The sequence below is a fragment of the Canis lupus genome, chromosome 38, assembly GCF_011100685.1.
Source record: "Canis lupus familiaris isolate Mischka breed German Shepherd chromosome 38, alternate assembly UU_Cfam_GSD_1.0, whole genome shotgun sequence".
NCBI classification, from domain to species: Eukaryota; Metazoa; Chordata; class Mammalia; order Carnivora; family Canidae; genus Canis; species Canis lupus.
Window position 1 is genome coordinate 19,257,417 of NC_049259.1, and position 12,854 is coordinate 19,270,270.

Here is a 12,854-nt window from a genome sequence, read left to right on the forward strand (position 1 = left end):
CTGGCCGAGGCCGGCCAGGAACTTGGGACATGCACGGAACCCAACTCTGCCTGGGGTTCTGGTCTCCTTTAGCGACTCCTTTCACCTGGCCACAGTTCTCCTAAGACGGCGATCTGCCCCTTCCCCCAGGGTGCCTGGGAGCAGGACCTGGGGATCCAGGGGTTAGCGCGACCTGAAGAAGACTCTGCTCTTCACCAGGAGTGCTTTGGAGGGGAGGGCTGTGGATGCCTGACTCAGTGTCGGGTTCTCATGACAAGTTACACCACAGACCGTAAGCATTCTTTAACTTCATGAAGTGTGGACGCTATCATTTGTAGGGGTGGGAGCCCGCCGCATAGGGGCTAAGCACCTCCTCTGATGGCCAAGTTCAAAGACGGCCACATGACTCACTCGTAACTCCACAGCTGCCATATTGGACGGGTACCACATGGCTATGGATATTAGTAGTTGAAAAAGTCAAGCAAGGTGTATTATGACATAAGGAAACCAAATGTAGCTAGAGGGGTGATGGTGAACACACCCTTTGACTTACTAAGAGGATCACCAGAGGCGACCCACCAACTTTCCAATTGTATGATCTGCTTTCCAATCACGTATTTTATATCCAGCTTACCAGAAAAACATCAATAAATAAAGTGAGTTATAGCATGCTTCTTAGGGATGTCACACATCCTCACACAAGAGAACCTCAGGATGTACCGACAGGGTAGGGTCCCAACGACCTAGAGAGATGGCAAGAGGAGGAGAAAGGACACATTGCCTCACGGCTAACATCACCAACCATCCAAGGCCACGGGGACAGGAAAGATCAGTGGCTCCACAAAATAGTAACAGAAGCAAGACACTTTCGAGGTACACCTAAGTCACAAGTGTCTAAAATTTTTACAATGAAGGGGGAAAAAGCAAATAGACTTCCAAAATTGCAGCAAGCAATAAAAAACAAAAGGCCTGTTATAATTTACTCTCTTTTGAAAACATATTGTCTTAATTATTCTCTAAACGCTATGGCTAATTTTAGGCAAATTAGCACAAAATCCCAAATCAAAGTGCCATTCACACGTAGGTACTTCCCTAACATTAGGTGGCATGAAGGTGAACAGGTGCTATAAACAACCTCTTTGAATGTTTTTAATGTATCCACTAATAAAACCTTCTGATGAGGTTAAAAAAATTCTCGAACACAAATTGAAAATTAAAGGCAAGTTGATGGTACATCCACATTAAATATGTCAAGTGAGAAAATTATAATCCAAATGTCTCCGTCCCTCTGAAATCCTTCACTGCGAAAGGCTCGTAATGTAAATGTGTGTATGTGTATGTACATATGATTCTGCACATGCGTTTGAAAAATCAAAGAGGCTAACATATATATAAGTGGTGAACCCTAAGATAATACAGAAAGAATATGCCCTCCAGACTCAGAGATGGATACACCCGTAAACATGGGCCGTCGGACTCAGGCAAGCAAACAGGTCATTTCTTATTATGGAGTAATTTAGCCCCGAGAAATTCCACAGAACACTTCAAAGACTGAGTTAGGCCATATTCTTTGGGTAACAAACACACTGTTGAAGAGAAGTCCACAGTCAGACATTTCTGAAAGTTAAAAAAAAGCCTGTCATTGACCATATCGGGTAACTGGGTTTTTTTTTTTTTTAATTACCAGATATAACCTACATCATATACTTTATTATTTACAGTAAAAAAATTTGTTTTCAAAGACATATTATAATAATGGGTAAGTGAGTGGTTCTTCTGGTACCTGGGTGGTTCAGTTGGTTAAGCATCTGCCTTTGGGTCAGGTCATGATCTCGGGGTCCTGGGATCAAGCCCCACATCCCCCACCCCCACATCAGGTGCGGGGAGCCCTGCTTTTTCCTCTCCCTTTGTTGCTCCCCCCTGCTTGTGCTCTCTCCATCTCTGTGTCAAATAAATAAATAAAATCTTCTAAAAAAATAAAAAATAAAATAAATGGGTGCTTCTTAACAAGGGATGATTACCCCTCCCCCAACCAGAGGGCACCTGGCAATGTCTGGAGACATTTTGGCTGTCCCAGTGGAATAACGGGGACACTGCCTACTATGGTAGAGAACAGAGATGCCTCTGAACACCTTACAGAGCAGAGCACAGCCCCCACAACAAAGAATCTTCTCGCCTAAAAAATCTAGAGTGCAGATGGTCAGAAACCATGATACAGATGATCACAAACATTACAAAATTCCTAAAGTCAGGTCCCTCAAAGGCTTTTAAGAAATAAAAAAAAAATTTTTTTAAAAGAAATAAAAAAATTTTTAAAAAAAGAAATAAAAAACTTTTTAATTAAAAAAATTTAAAAAGAGAGAAGTTGAAAAACATAATAAAGAACTCCTTTTAGCAGCATTTCGATTATTTGAATGTTTAGCTGCTTTGGGGGGGGGGGAGATCACGATACATTACCTCACGTAAAATACGCTCCAAAAGCCCATCACCTGTACTCAACACGGTAGCCCTCCACCGAGAAATGCTGGGAAATAAGCAAGAGTCTGACTGCAAAACCACCGTGAGAGATCTTCAGCGAACAGAGGAGTAATCCTGACCGATTCCTTCAAATCAGATAAAGTAAGATATAACAAGAGCTAACTTTTTAGCCAGTGAAAAATAAACACGTCTGGTATTTCAGAGTCCTCCATGTGTGTAGCCATCCAATTCCACAGCATCAGAGCCTTGACGCCCAGTAATATAATAATATTATTTTTGAGACCGGTTAAGGTATAAAATGTGCGTAGTCTCAGCCTTTAATATTAATAAGTCTTGTAACTAGCAGTTTCTCGTAGCTCCGAATTCTTGAGCACAACTAGAAAGGGCACTTATCCTGAAAAATCTAATAAATTTACAGTTTTATATACTTCCTTCAATTGTAAAAGTCTTGTTCAATAAACTTTAAAATGCCACTATAGAGCAATAACACAGACAGTATAAACCCAGCCCTGGGAAAGCTGTGCAACCAGAAATTGTTCCCCTTTCTGCTAGAGCAATAAAGTTTTATATGTTTGAACTGACTGTAAAAAGGTTTGAATGTTGGCAACTGGGGAATAATCTGTCTTCTTTATAGTTATTATCATATTTCCCACAAGACCCCTTGGTCTGTGTCAATCCTTCTTGTATATGACACCTTTGTACTGTCAGCGAAAGCAAGACTACTTTACTTTTTTTTTTTAACTATAGGACTTGTATCTGTTTTCCTTCAGATTACAGCTAACAGGAATAAATTATTTCTGACAAGCATCTATTGCAGCGTTTTACCAAATAAAGCTGGTTGTGAGCTGCTTTTCCAAGAGCAAGGGGGGGAGCCTCCTCCCCTTCTCTCTTTCTCTCAACTGATTCAAATGCAATTCAGGGGTGGTTAAATTGGAGGAAATGCCAAGAAAAAGAGATTTGTAGGGAAGTGGCTCTGAATGCCAGAGCCCACCGTAACAAGGCGGCGTGGTCCTCATGGGCGCTGTTGGAGCTGTGCGGAGAAGAGGTTTAGGAAAGGTCAGAGGACAGGCCATTCCTTTTCCTTTCCTCCCCGTCTCAGGCCTGAGAGTATGTGGGCTTCTCGGTTCAGGCAGAAACTGAGTGCAGCCGGCAGAAATGGCTGTGACCGAGAGAGAGAGACAGAGAGAGAGAGAGAGAGACCCACGTTGTCACCCGCAGGCTTGGGCCCTTGGCTAACAGGTCATCCCCGCCAGAAGGAGTTCAGGCTCATGAGAGTCAGTACAGATACTGTGTGTGTGTGTCTGTCTGTCTCTGTGTCTGTATCTGAATGTGTGTGTGCTGTATGTATATGTGTAGTTTTGTGTGTGTGTTTGTGTGTCTGTCTACATCGGGGTGTCTGTGTGCTTGTGTGTGTGTGTGTGTGTGTGTCCGGGTGTCTGTGTGTCTGTATCTAGGCGTATGTGTCTGTCTCTATCTGGGTATCTGTGTGTATCTGTCTGCCTGTCTGGGTATCTGTGTGTGTGTGTGTGTGTGTGTGTGTGTGTCTATATCTGGGTGTCTGTCTGTGTCTGTCCAGATGTCTGTCTGTGTGTGTCTGTCTGTATCTGAATGCCTGTGTGTCTGTGTGTCTGTCTATGGTGTGTGTCTGTCTGTCTGTATCTGGGTATCTATGTGTGTGTGTGTGTGTGTGTGTGTGTGTGTGTGTGTGTGTATCTGGGTGTCTGTCTGTGTCTGTCTAGGTGTCTGCCTGTATCTGAATGCCTGTGCGTCTATGTGTATGTCTGTGTGTCTGTCTGTATCTGAATGCCTGTGGGTCTATGTGTGTGTCTGCATGTCTGTATATCTGTGTGTCTGTGCCTGTATCTGAGCGTCTGTGTGTCTGTATCTGAGTGTCTCTATGTCCATGTGTGTCTGTCTGTCTCCCTCCCCTGGTCCCACCACTATAACTCAACTCCAATGATACAAACCTATACCAAGTAACCCACTACCCACACAATCCAGACACGTTCTCCTCCGTCTCATCTCTAGACCATCGTCCCGAAGTTCCCCTGCCTTCACACATTTACGATAGCATGGGGGGGAAATCAGAGAGGAACAAGGATGTTTGCAAACACCAAGTTTTCAAAAATCAGAAGACATGTCGTGGCTGGACATCAGTGGAACCGGCAGGGTAAGTTAAGCATCTCTGCACTGTGGCACAGACCAAGTCCTAACAGGAGACCACGAGAAGAGGATGGCCGGTCACCAAACACAGGCGTAAACATATACACATACACCCACGTGAGGGCACACACTCACACACACAACTCAGCCAACTCTAAGTGGACAGGTGGCTCCGGTATGGCAGCTGCGGCGTGGAAGGGAAATGCCTAACGGTACCTACAAATACACAACTCTATCAGCAGGAGGCAGTGCACGTGCACGTGAGTAAACACAATCGCATCTCCGAGATCTTGGAAAAAGCTGGAGCTCGTGAGCATATTCACGTTTGTGAATGCAAATCCAGGGCACCCTCTCACTCTCCTCTTATGATCCCCATCTCCAGGAGTGTCCGGGCAACACTGTCACAGGCTCTCCTGGCCCAGTTCGAGCCGCCAACATTCTAACCTGTGTGCAGGGGACACCGCAGGTATCCTGACGGTGGTCACCACAGACTGCACAGGAGGAACGAGGAGAGGCATTGCTCGCTCCTGCCACCCATTCCCCGCAACTGCTACAAACTAGATTTTTGAACAAAGATGTAGGCACTTGCATCTTACCAACCCTTCAGGGACAGCTGTCTACAGGAACACCCTGGATCCGTAATACCAGTTCTCTAGTCTCCTCAAAAGTTCTTGATGCAGGTCAAAAGTTCTTGGGTTGGGGTCATAGGTCAGAGGACCATTAATTAAAGGACAACAGATGCTTTTTTTTTAAATTTCAGGATATAAAACAGGTTTAGGAAAGGGCACAAATCACAAGTGCAGAGCTCAGTGAACTAAGAGGAACTTCCTTACAGATGTGTATGCCATCCTTGGATAGGACCATGCTAATCTTCTCCGTCTTGTTCTCATTTTTTATATGTGTTGTTGAAGTGAGCACACGGGCTGCATTTAAAATGCTCTCACATGGTTGGGGCACCTGTGGAGCTCAGCGGTTGAGCACCTGCCTTCGGCTCAGGGCGTGACCCCAGTGTCCTGGGATCGAGTCCCGCATCGGGCTCCCTGCAGGGAGCCTGCTTCTCCCTCTGCCTGTGTCTCTGCCTCTCTCTCTGTGTCTCTCATGAATAAACAAATAAAATATTTAAAAAATATAATAAAATGCTCTCACATAGCAGTGGATCCTCAGCTTCAGGACCAGTAAGTGAGGCACCACCACGGTGGAACGGGAGGAGGCGCAAAGGTAGAGGTATTTCCCAACGAGTAAGGTATGTGCAGCAGGAATCTACTTCCTGGGAGGTTATTTATGAAAAGCAGATTCCTAGGCCAGAGAGCAAACCTGCCTGTGACTCTGCATTTTATAAGCAGCCCAGGTTATTCTGGAGGCTAACTGGTCTCACCTGCTGAAGGATACCGGCAATTCCCCCCCGAAAGGAGTTCCCTATTCCCAAGAGGAAGGGCCCAGTGCACACCCTTCTGAGCTAAGAGGTGGTGAAACGGACAGCGCTGTGAGCTACGGCTTGGGAGACAGAAAAGAAGGGGAGTTAGAAAAATAGCTGATCCACAAGGGGAAACCACTGCCCTTCTCTGCTTTGTTCCACTTTGCTCCTGAACTCTGGTCTCCATGTCCGCCCACTTTAGGCATCCTAGAGGGGCCTGGATGCACAGAAGCAGAGTCTCCCGAAAAGGCCAGGAGCCAGATCTCCCCTCTTCCTTGTTACTGTCCTTCTTGTACGTTTCAAACAAACCCAGGGCTTTGTACCTACTGGGTCCAAAAATACACTCCTCCCCACCCACTGCTGCATGAACCCAACTGAAGCTGGCTTTTATAGGGACACATTTGAAGACAATGTCCCAGGACCACAGAGGCCATCAGGAAGACACCATGACAGGCTCCAGCCTTTAGAACAAGCAAGAGGCAGAAGGATCCCAGCAGCCCAAGGCAGACTCACACGGAGAGGGTCTAGTCGTGGGGTTTCCTCAGCTTACAGATTCTACCCAAATATACGGAACTCTCTCAAAATACAAATGGAGCAAAAAAGGCAGACCAGAGGGCATCAGGCATTACTGCGACTGTTCCTGCTTCTCAACCATCATGACCACCACCAATGCACTACTGGGGTAACTAACAAGTTCTGGTGTCAGGTACTGGTCGAAAGCCTTCAGATGCGCCAGCACATTCTACCCTCAGAGCTGTTCTCTTTTTAAAAATATTTTATTTATTTATTCATGAGAGACACAGAGAAAGGGGAAAACACAGGCAGAGAGAGAAGTAGGCTCCCTATGGCGAGCCCGATGTGGGACTCGATCCCAGGACCCCGGGATCATGACCTGAGCTGAAGGCAGATGCTTAAGCACAGACCTAGATGCACCCCCGCCAAAGCTACTCTCACCGTAATGCATCAACAATATTATTTACCAAGAGACAAGATTGTGTCATCAGTTGGGACTATTTTTCATGTCCACCTAGCATTCCTTCCTGCTCCATTTAAGGCTGGATATAAGGGTGTCTGAGCACATAAAGTAGACATGGGCAAGGAACAGAACATTTTCTGTTAAAAACTGTCAATAGGGGATCCCTGGGTGACTTAGAGGTTTGGCGCCTGCCTTTGGCCCAGGGCTCGATCCTGGAGTCCAGGGATTAAGTCCCGCGTCGGGCTCCTGGCATGGAGTCTGCTTCTCTCTCCTCCTGTGTCTCTGCCTCTCTCTCTCTCTCTTCTCTATCATAGATAAATCTTAAAAAAAAAAAAAAAACTGTCAATAAGCTAAAAAAATAACAAGGGAGGTTATATACTAGGTGCCTTAGGACAGCAAAAGACACCTCAGGCGATGCTTCTTTCTAGGAGGAACTGAAAATCTGGTGAGGAAGACTGGAAACAGGGAGAAGAAAGTATTAGAGACAAACAGATGACAAATCAATAGAAAAGAGGGTAATGCAATGCCAATCATAGGGAAAAAAAATATATATATATACAGAATATACCCCTTTTCTCAGGAAATTTTTAATATCCTTCATAAGACAAGATGCTCTCATGCAAAACAATCAAACACCAGAAACTGTAACTAGCCAGCTGTTACACATAGTCTACAAATCTGAGGAATCAAGAGAAACGAACATTCTATACAGGCCATGGTTGTTGAGAAAAGTATAAGGCAGCAAAGTGTGAAGGACAGACAGAGACCAGACATACACAGGACAAACCAGAGACAGGTGACCGGACATCCCCAGGACGAGCAGCCGAAAAAGCAAGACTTCCACCCTGTCTGGCAGGTGTGGACCCAGAAGCGAGGACGAGATCTAGAGGAAAAGGAAGCAGGAGGTAAGACTGGCCCCTTGCCTCCAGTGGTCAACCTATGCCAACCTGAGACTTGGCACGGTCGACCATGCCCCCCAACCTAGGTCCTTCTGCTCCTGTGGAAATACTAAGGACCTCTGAAATCAAACTGACAATCAAAAAAAAAAAAAAAAAAAACCCAGAATGTGGACTATCTTATCATCATGAGGGCCCTTAGCGGCATGGCCTCATAGGGCGCAGTCACATCTCCGAGAACGAGGTTGGGCTGAAGAAGATCTTGGATGGAAGAGCTCCAGGGAAACATCCAGCAGCTGCTGGAGGTGGGGTCCGAGCTCCAGCAGGCAGCATGTTCCAAACAGAATCAAGGCCAATGATCTACATTCTCTATGAGCCCTTCTCTCTCCAAAATCCAGCGGCTCCATGAAACTTTGAAGAGGAGAAGACGAATACCCCAGCTGTAGGGTGACTGCAGTCCCCGGGGTCCCCAACGAAACCAACGTCCCACCAGGGCGGTGTCCTTGACCATGTGACCACCACTTTAGCATCCGCCGAGGATGGCACTGCTTGGAGCACGCGAAGCCGCTGACTTGAAAACACGATTTCTTGGGTGAAGTTCTTCACTTTATCACTTAATGCGTGTTTATTGTCCTGTTACTAACAACAGAAATAATGGTAATACTTTGGTATTTGCACAATGTTTTATAGCCTGCCAACACTTTCATAAGCGTGATTATGTTTACTCCCGATAATAAATTTAGCCACGTTATGGATGAAGAAACTAACGCCCAGAGAGTACATGATTCACTCGAGGCCACCCAGCAGGTAGATGGGGGGGGGAGGCCGGGTCGGCTGAGTCCTCCTAATTTACTAAATCCTTGTCAGACGCAGGACACAAGAGTGAGTAGGAAAGGCCACAGGAACCCAGTGCCGAGGGAAAAAGCATGTTGCTCACAGAACCCGACCACATTTCAGCTCACTGCACTGCACCCCACCTGCCTGGTTGGGTCCCTGGGGTGTCCCATCCATGCAGGGTGCCCACCTGATGGGCTCACCTTGCAGCAGGCACCGTGCTTGACAGGGGGGTAATAAAGATGACCCTATCTGCCCTTCCCTCCCCCCGACAGGTGGGCCAGGGGCACAGGGCTAGGCACCAGCTACGGAGAGCAGCAGGGCGTCTCCGGGGGGCGAGTGTGTGTGGGGGACAAGCAAGGGAGCCAAGCACCAGGAATTTCCCGCCCTCCCAAGTAATCCAAGTGCTCCCAATGGGTCTCCAGTGGAGAAACCAGCAGAGCCCCTCCTCCCCCAGATCCCCTGGGGAGCACCCAGGCTCTCTGATGCACCGTCCCAGGCGTCATTAGGAACATGCTAGGCCCCCTGCTCCCCACACTCCCACTCCCCTGCCGGAAGGAAAGCCCCCCAGGCTCCCACAGAGGGACCCAGAGAGAAGCCCCGGTACCCACAAAGGGGAGCCAGCGTGCCAAGGGTTAAGCACGCCCCGTAATAAGCATCTCTGTTCCGGCATGTTGCGAGAGCCCATTACCTCCCGCCACATTACCTCATTCATTTCTTATATGCGGATGGTTTATTTTCCCATGAGCACCCTGGCTCTCAGTATTAAGTCCCCTCCTTCGCCTCTATTTCTCTATCCATCACATTTAACACTCTGACAGTAACAGTCTATAATGTTTCTATTCTACAAAACCGCTCTGTCAACTCCGGGCTTCCAGAGCAGCAACTGAGGAAAATAAATAACATCAACGCCAGGGACGACAGCATCACAGCTCCCTTTCTGCTGGGCTTTTTTATTTTATAGGATTCTACAAAGGGAGAAAAAAAATAAAATAAAATAAAGGGGCCAGGGGAGGTGGAAGCCAAGAAGAGAAGAATTTCCTTCTCATCCAACAGACACCTCACAGACCTGAAGGGACAGTCACAGAGCTTCCCTTTCAGACAAAGCAGTGATTCCCACCAACCCCCTCCCTCCTCTCGACTCCCCTGACCAACCCCCCCCACCACCACCACTTTCCATTTCCACGGTGGTTCACGAAAGGACTGATGTTCACTGCACTGCACTCCCTCTACCTGCCACCGTGGAGGCAGAGCAACACAGAGCTGAGGGAGCGTGCGGCACCCCATCCACGGTGCAGGGCGATTCATAAATTCTTGTCATCTTTTCTGGAGCAAGAGGGGGTGGAGGCAGTCCGGTGGCCCACCACCTTTGTTCTGGGGGAAGACACCCAGGGAGCGGCAACTCTGGAACCCAAGAGCGGGCAGCAAGGCAAGGGAGCATTAAGTACCGAGAAATAAATCACTCTGGAAAGCTGCCTCGTCTCCACCTTCTGGGGGCGCGGGGGAGGTGGTTACCAAAACTGTGTTTATTTTCATCATTCTGGATGTAAATCATTTTAAAACATGTTATATTTCCATCTAGCTTCTTTAAAAAGATATCCAGACAGATAGGTAGATGGATAATCTTGAACATAATTTGGCTTCCTCTTCGTGACCCAAATCATTTATCATTATGAATGCCAATTACCACCCAGACCCACTGCTAGGTGGGAGCCTGCCTGTCTACTGTACATAAACTCCACCTGCTGGGCCGTGCAAGTTTTCTCCTCTCCTCTGCACAGTCTTTCTGCCTCCTGGAGCTTCCTCTTCTTCAACGGCGGTAGTGTTATAGTTAAGAGCGCGGCTGTGGGACCAGATCATGGAAGCCAAACCCAACCATTGGCTATAGACCCTTGTTTTCGTGCCTTCCTCCCCCGGGGAAATGGAGACAAACTTGTTACCCAGCTCCTAGCAGGGGTCATGAGGATTACCCGAGTTAATACCTGTGAGCCCTCGAGCCAGGGTCTGCAGTTAGCAATGGCGAACTGTGCTCAGTAAGGATTAGTCATGACCACATATATATTCTGGCAAGAGCTGGAAGACCAGACAACCATACCATTGGAATTGTGTCTGAAATAAGATCAAAGAGATTCTGGGTGGTGGCCTCTGGGCTCTCTGATGAGTCAACTGCACAGTCCGAAGTGCATGGCGCCTTTATTTTGGTCACATAGAGGCCTTCTATGCTAATGTCCTGGCTCCCTGTTACTTCAGATGGGCGAGGCTGCTAACACTGAGCTCTGAATGGTGAGAAGTAACTACCAGAGAGACTCATTTGGGATAAGGAAAGAATGAGGAGACAGGAGGCAAAACAACTAACTGAAGGCCTTTCACTGAATACTGCCAAACGCAATCCTGTAATTCCTTCCATCCGACAGAAACAAGAGGTACAGTGTACACAATGCTTTGATTAGTATGACATACTCTGTGTGTTATTGTTTTTACCAACAGGAACATTATTATCACTCATCTTTGCACCCTAGAACAGTTATAAGGCACTTCTAACCCTAAGAGCATTCAGAGGTGGGAGTCTTGCTTTCCCTTGACTCCTACGCAAGGGACCACGGACTTTCTTTGTTCCATCTCAGTCTGTGGCAGAATGGAGAAAAGGACAGGCTCAGAGCCCAACCCTCCTGACGATGGGTACCCTGAAGGGTACTCACACTGATTCCCCAGACATGCTCCCCACAGAGGGAAGGTCAGACTCCAGCATGTCTAAGGCACTTCCTGCAAAGCTTCAGAGGAATGCCTGCATTCCAACAGAAGGGGCAAATGTGAGAAAAAGCTAAGACCAAATAGGATACAGCATGTCTGATGCCTGGAGGCAAGGAGGAACTGGTTCCTGATACTTCATTTCTTGTCTAGTTCAATTCCAAATATCACAGTCTAACTTACTGAGGCAAAGATCACTTCTGCTTTTATAACTTTTTATTTGGGGGGTGGGAGAGTAGATATAAGGATCATCATCAGACTAAGTGATGTTATTTCATTATTTTAAATGATCACATTTCATTAGTGCTGCTTACAGTACTCCTTGACACTCTAATTTTTCTATTTTGGTGACAGAAAGGGAAAGGTGACCTCGCAGCACCAAAGATGTCCCCTAGGGAAAGAGTGAGCTGAGCCTTTCATAGAATTTTCCAACAAATTAATACTGAGAATGCCTATGTAGAAAGAAGGCACTAGAGGGAAAATGCATAGGTAGGCACAGTTCCTACATTCCAAAGTTTATAATTTAGTGAAGAGAGAGGGACATATGAACAACTAGCTAAAATTAGGAGTTGAATAATTAGAAAAATACATGCTAATTAAAGCTACAGGCATTTTGTTATAGAAACATGGTAGAAGGGGTGATTACTTTAAATGGGAGTCTTAGGAGAGCTTTCAGATTTTCACAGAAAGAGAGAGATTTGGGAGGCTGCGGAGTTTTCAGTTGTTAAGGGCTCAGCTATCGTAGTCATTCAACCCAAATTCAAATTCCTAATCTGCCAGTTCCAACCATGGGTAATCAGGGCAAGTTTTTTAAGCCCTTTGAGCTCAGTTTACTGGTCGATATAGTGGGGACAATGACAGTATTTACCTCACAGGCTTTGGAGGGAAGGTTAATAATAAACATAAATAACACAGTGCTTGGTACACAACCCCTAAATTAATATTAGCTATTATCATCGTCATAATACTCCCCCCAGACCTTATGAAGTCAGTGATATTACTATCTCTACTTTTAGTACTGAGAAAACAGACAAGAGAGAAATTAGGTAACCTGCCCAATGTCACACAGTAGATGGAAGACTCGGGACACAACCTCAAGTCAGTCTGACTCCAAAGTCAAAATTCTTTCTCACTATATTTTACTCTGGTCCACAAGAAGAAACTCTAGCTCCTCCCAGAAAGGAAGTCCAAGATCTAAAAAGCAAAGTCTTGGAAATCACCGGAAAATAGAGCATGATGCTAGCAGATTACACATTTTTCTCTGAAGAAACAAAGTCAAATGAATGTCAGACACATGTTCCATAAGAAAATCAACAATACACAGAAGCAATCACAATATTCCATGAAACTGAAAGATCTACCACAA

The 12,854-nt window shown here is 46.3% G+C and overlaps 1 protein-coding gene and 1 non-coding gene across 8 annotated transcripts in view; both read right to left on the reverse strand.

Annotated features, from left to right (window-relative positions):
- The window catches only part of PBX1 (PBX homeobox 1), a 324,444-nt gene that overhangs the window by 179,206 nt on the left and 132,384 nt on the right, over positions 1 to 12,854 (reverse strand). The window lies entirely within an intron of this gene.
- LOC119877953 lies at positions 5,434 to 5,538 on the reverse strand. The gene has a single exon (XR_005385874.1). It is a non-coding gene; the product is annotated as a U6 spliceosomal RNA (small nuclear RNA).